The sequence below is a fragment of the Nycticebus coucang genome, chromosome 8 (genome assembly GCF_027406575.1).
Source record: "Nycticebus coucang isolate mNycCou1 chromosome 8, mNycCou1.pri, whole genome shotgun sequence".
Classification (NCBI taxonomy): Eukaryota; Metazoa; Chordata; class Mammalia; order Primates; family Lorisidae; genus Nycticebus; species Nycticebus coucang.
In genome coordinates this window covers 32,083,388-32,090,000 of record NC_069787.1, presented here as the reverse complement: position 1 = coordinate 32,090,000, position 6,613 = coordinate 32,083,388, and positions in this window count along the sequence as shown.

The window sequence follows — 6,613 nt, the reverse complement described above, 5'->3', positions numbered from 1 at the left end:
AGTATTTAATTTCTCCCTCATAAATGAAACTCAGTTTAGTTGGATACAGGATCCTTGGTTGATAGTTATTTTGTTTTGGGAGATTAAAAGTGGATGACCACCCTCTTCTGGCTTGAAAGTTTTCGGTGGAGAGATCTACAGTCATTCTAATATTCTTCCCTTTGTAGGTAATGGTTTTCTTACATCTGGCTGCTTTCAGAATTTTCTTTTTCGTATTAACTTTAGTGAAGTTAATTATGATGTGCCTGGGGTATGTCTTATTTGGGTTGAGTTGTGCTGGGGTTCTGAAACTGTCTGCTCTCTGAACTTCAGAATATCTTGGCATGTCTGGAAAATTGTCTTTCATAATATCATGGAGAAGATCCTCTGTGCCCTGGAAGCAACCTCATTGCCTTCAGGAATTCCTATAAGGTGAATATTAGTTTTCTTCGAATTATCCAGAGCTCTCCGAGAGAATGGTCTTTTTTTATTTTTTTTATTTTTGGAGATTCATTGAGGGTACAATAAGCCAGGTTACACTGATGAGAATGATCAGTTTTTACTCTCCATTTCTTTTCCTCTTTGAGTGCTTGGGAGTCTTCAAAAGCTTTGTCCTTAATGTCAGAAATCCTTTCTTCTGCTTGCTCCATTCTGTTATGTATTTAAGAGATTCTAATGTATTTCTCAGATTTTTGAGGCCTGCAAGTTCATGCCTCAATATGTCAAAATCTTTGGTGATTTTGTCTTTGAATTCACTGAATTCTTGAGACAGCTTTTGAATTGCTCGTGGAATTTCTAATTCCAACTTTATCTCCATTCTATCAATCTTATTTGTAATCCAAACTCTGAATTCGATTTCTGACATCTCAGCCACTTGTCTATGAATTGGATCTTTAGTTGTGTCTGCATATCATTCCTTGGGGGTGTTGATCTACTCTGATTATTCATGTTACTGGGGTTTTCCCACTGATTCTGCCCCATAATATTTTACACCATTTGGCTAGATGAGCAGCTGGGACTGGTGTCTGTACCTCTTCCCCTGGAGCTTTGCAAAGGACCCATACAGTGCTATGGTCTGAGACACTGGGGGCTTACTTGGTGTGGTGGGGCTTAGTGGCTCTGTCTTGTTTTCAGCTGGTCTCTGTCCTACCCTAGTGAATCAGTCTCAACTGTGGAGAAATATCAGCAATTACATCAACCCACCCCCCATGGGCAACAACTGGAAAGGGAAAATCAAACCTTCCCACAACCATACACCCAGTGTACCACTTTGGATAGTCCTTTGGTGATTGGTCCACTCCGAGAGATCCAAATCAACTGTCCCAGTCAGCACCCATTCTCAAGTGGGAGAGTTCGAAAGTCTCCAGCAACTAGATACCAAGGGTTTGCTGGCAGCTCAAGTATAACTTGTTCTGGTGCTCCCTGGAGTCAGAAGGACCCACCCAGCAAATGAATTAGTCTGGGAAGGTTGATGCCTCCTTCTCCACCTTGCACCTTTGTCATACCCAGTCACTGGTAACCCCGCAGGGCTTTGACCCAGTTCCCTCTAATGAGCAGAAGCTCCAGAGGTTTGTGCCTGCCTGAGTCACAGGGAGATCTATGTCTCCTAGGCCAGGCTGCTGCTCTCTACCACTATCTGGCAGAGGGAGGTAAGGCCTGACAACCTCAGGTACTTAATGGAGGCTGGGGTGGTTCACTCAGTTCCAGCCCCACTCTGGATTGATGTTGCTGACAGTTTTATTTTTGCAGAATTTGTGATTCTGTTCTGGGTATATTCTGCTGTGGACCAAGTGCCTTTTGAGTTCACAGAAACTGCAACTCAGCCCCAGTCTGTGCTGCTGCCCAGAGCTGGTGTGTCTGTCTCTGCTGCAGTCTGTGTTGGGGTGGATGTGGTTAGAGCTCACACTTGGCTCTGAGTTCCAGCATCTTCCTGCATGACTTTGTCTCAGCTATGATCCCCTGAAGGATGGGTGCTTCTTAGGCTCACTAAAGAAGTCCTTCTGGCTCAGCCCCAACCTGGGAGTCAGCCATCTGTGTGCTCAGCATCTTCTATTCTCTGTCCCCACTGTGCCCCGCTCAGGCCGGTACCGCCTCAGGCATTCACTTTAATCATGGGGCCTGTGTTTCCATCCCAGATCTGTTCTGCCAGTGCCTGCCACTAGAGAAGATGCCTGGCTTTCTCTGGTTGCCCAGAGAGATAGGGAGTATCTTTCCAAAATATCCCCAGGGGTGTGAGTCCTATTATTCCTGCTGCTGCCACTGCTGCTCTGTGCCAGGGGGCACTGCCTCTCCCTTTCCCAGTTCCTTCATGGCAGGAGAGTGCCATGACACCCTAGTAGGGGAAGGTGGTCCTGTTTTTAGAGGGTCTCTCCCATGGGATAAAATGGGAGGATGTTTGAACTCTGCTCTCTTGTTTGTAGAAAGCATACTGCAAGCCATTCTTATTTTATTTTATTTTATTTATTTATTTTTTTATTAAATCATAGCTGTGTACATTGATATGATCATGGGGTATCATTCACTAGCTTCACAGACCGTTGACTGTTCTTGTGGGGGAGGGGATTCGATCTGCTTGGTGATGGATTTTGTACCTATTGTTGTATCCTTGGGGTTGCAGCTTGCCTTAGCAGGGTTTATGTGTGCTCTTCAACCTTCTCTCTTGGCTCAGTTCCAAACCATCAGCTTACTTGGTAAACCTGTGTCCTTTAATTCTCCTTCTGGATGAGAGCCTCTGTGGAAAGCTGGCTCCATTCAACCATCTTACCTTTGCCCCTCAAGACAAATTTAACTAGGGTGCCCTGGGCTGAGTGGACCCCAGAATCTGGGAATATGACCCACTAGCGGGGGCACTCTTCCATCACACCAGTCCTGCTCCAGCAGCCACTAACCCTGCCCTGCAAATGCAGAGTCCTCTCCACATTCCCTGAAGATTCTGGCCCGTAGCAGAGGATCTTTCCAAGTAGCAATGATGCATGCATCAAATCAGTACCCACTTAGTACAGGATAGGTCTTCATAGTTTTGTTGGGTGAAGCAGAATGCAGCTGAAAGGCCAGATGGAGGAGGCCATACACCAAGCACAGATCCAGATTCTGGCCAAGGAGCAGGAATTTGTATTTTTAACTAGCAGCCCTAAGTATTTCTCATACAGAAGGTTGTTGGAGAACTCTGGTGTAAAAGTCTGGGATGTTGAGCTTCTGGTCTGGTGGGATGCGACTGTCCTGCATCTTGTACTGGTCTCTACAACCTCCAGGTCTCAGGAGTGCCTCAGTCAGCATGGAGCCACTCAAATACGTCTGGACTATCTACCAGTAAGGGTGTCTTACAGAGACATGAGAATGTGTCACATTTCAAGCTGTACCAGTCTGACTTAGTCAATACAGATGGGCAACTCTACTGTTCTGAAGGTTTTGCCCTTGAAACTGACCACTGGATCTTAGGCCTCATTCCAATATTTTGAAACATGTGAGTACCTTCCACATTTACAGTTCTGATCGTGTGAGTGCTGCAATGTGCCAGGCATTGTACAGATGGATATAATGACAATGTCATGTAATTCATAACACAATGCTGGGAGGGGAGAGACGCTATCCCTGTTTTAATGATAAGGAAACAAAGTTTCCGTGTTTGCTGCTTCTTTCCTGTTTGCCTCTTGGTCTCTCCGTTTCTTCCACTCCCTTCACTGCACTCTACTTCTAAGCCTGGGGCATAACCATTTTTCTCCAGCAGTATAGTGTATCTGGACTAAAAGAATGTCTTGAAAACACAAAGAAGAGATTTCTTTTCTTTCCTAAGAGAATTTTAACTACTTTGACCTTTTCTTAGCTGGTGCTTCTTCTAAGTCCATGCACCTTCTGGTCAGAGTAACAGAACCATGGATACCTATTTTTTGAGTTGTTGTAACAACAGAATCAAATCACAATAAAGTGGAGATAATCAATTTTTGCAGTTGATTAGAAAGATACTTAGGAAATTTGATTGTCAAGGCAGTAGCTAATTTAGTTAATGCTCTGGAGTTTTCAGAGAACAAAGCAAAGTTGTTTTCTTTTGAGCAGGGGATTGTTATTTTGGGAGTTAGGAGGAAATAATGGATTAAGAAATTATAGTATATTCAAAAAATGAGAAATGCTGCTGCTGCTATTTTTCAATGTCTACTGTTCACAGGGCACAAAGATGAACAAGAAGACACAATTATTACCGTCACAGAATTAACTGTATATTGAATGAAGTAGAATTATTCTTACTATCTATACTTAACTATCATCGAAAGTCATCAAAATATATTGCAAAATCCAATATGTAAAAATGATATATGTGTTTATATACAATAAAATTAATGGCAGTTATCTCTGAGGATTAGCAATGGGTTCAGGTTGGGCGGAATGGACAGGAATGGTGGACTTTATACATTTTTGTGGTAGGGATTGCTAACTTCCTGCCCTCAAATCTCTTCTTTAGTCAAAACAAAATGAAACAAAACACCCCCCAAACAGACTAACTCCAAACATTTTCCATACTCTGTGTGGCATGGTATGGTCATGTGACTAAGTTCTGGGCAATCTGTAAGTAGAAGTGTTGTATAGGATGGCTAGAAGGCTCCTAACAGGACAGGGGCTAGCCCCAGGCCCATACTTCTTTCTGCTGCCTGGATGTGGAGTTGGCCAGTGGCTCCAACAGCCATCTCAGACCATGAAGAGATCTGAAGGATCAAAGCCACAAAGCAGGACACTGGGATGAAGGATTGCGAATCCTCTTGATACCAACCCACTATAGCTCTGCTTTCTACTATGGTGTTAGCCCTAGCTACAAATGAAGATTTTAACTTAAATTAATTAGATTTACAGAACATTAAAAATTCCATTCCTCAGATCTACTAGCCACATTTTAAGTGTTCAGTAGCTACCTGGCTAGGAGATGGGACGAAAAGAATAAGAGAATATTCTCATCATTACAGAAAGTTCTATTAGGTAGTGTTGTTCTGCTGCCTGGTTCCAGTCTTTACATAGGGAACAAATCCTCATATATTTATGTCTTTGTTACTTGTAGTTGAATTAAACACACACCATACAAATTCTTTTTTACAATGAACACATCAATTTTATGTTATAAAACTAATATGGTTTAAAATACACATTTAAACATCAAGCATGATTTAAAACAGATAAAGATAGATCATAAATAGTCTGATTTGATCATTTTAAAAAACAGAAGAATATTGTGTCAAAAATAGAATTTTTTAAACTCTGGGTATATATGAGATCTGGAAAATTATAAACGTTTAAATTTGTTTCCTTGTACAAAAGCAAAAGGCTGGCCATTGAAAGTTTATATAACCTTCACCTTGAATTGACAGAGACCGCACACCAAGTAGGCATATACATTTCTATAGTGTTGTTGTCTACACATTTAGCTATGGAACATATTAAAAATGTTCTGAGAGATACGGTTAACATTCACAGGAGACACTTTTATAAGGATAAGATACGGTCTGGTGCTCTTTAGCTATTCATCAAACTCTCTGCTGTTTGCATTTTGAAAATATACAATGACGTTACATTTTAAATACACTAAGTTATATTGTGCTCTCTTTGAACCTGTAGCAGAATTATGATACCATTGTGTATTTTTAAAGATTAAATATTTCTCATATTTTTGCACTACAGCATGCAAACCAAAGGCTTTTAGCATTCCACGTCACATAGACTATTTCAACAAGGTTGTTTATTCTTCGTTCACCGTGTGCGGGATCTGGAGCAATCATTTCCATTCTTATAAGAAGGTGCCACCCAGGTAATTTTTGGCACATGAACGTCAACGCATATTCTGATCTGTCTACAAATGCAGCACATAAAACCCACTCACCAGGCTGAGGTCACCTAGGGCAGATAAACCAGGCCTCTTTGGTGGGTGCTCATAACAAAGTAGAAAAACCTTAAACTTTCTACAGGGCACCAAATACAGAGTCTCTACGGCTCCCACCTGGTACTCTGCTAGCACAAATGAAGGGCATGTGTTGGTTCCCCCCCCTCACTGTGGGGGGTGTGTATGTACGTGTATTTCAGTCTTGCAGTTGTGATGATTTGATACATACCCTGTTTCTGCACATTTCTTTTTTCTAGTTCTGCTGAAAATCAGAAAGCCTTGTTGAGATAAAGTCAAAAGCCAGTCACATGTGTTCTTGGCAGACAATGGGTACTGTTATGAAATCCTTAAAAACAAACAAACAAACAAAACACTGGGGGAATAAAAGTAGTTTCAAGTGTGGGCTTTATGTGACCACCACCTTGTTTTCATTTTTGCCTGGGAAACAAAGTAATGAGAGGCAAGAAGTGAAGGTGGCCGAGGGGGACAATTTAGAGAGAGGGCTTCAGGTCCCACTCCTGATATTAATGTGGAATTTCAGCATGTTGTTTATTTCTTCCTATTTCCATCAGCAGTGGTGATATTTAGGGCCATTGTTAGGAACTTGGGCTACTGTTCCATTCAATATAACACCCAGAATATACTGAAGAACAATTTAAACTTTTACTGAAGCCTCTTGAACTGCAAGCAAAGGGGATTGCATTCCTGACCTGTGGAAATGCTGTGAAGTCCTGTTGTCTCTGCTCAACCAGCTCTTGATGCATCTTCCCAAAC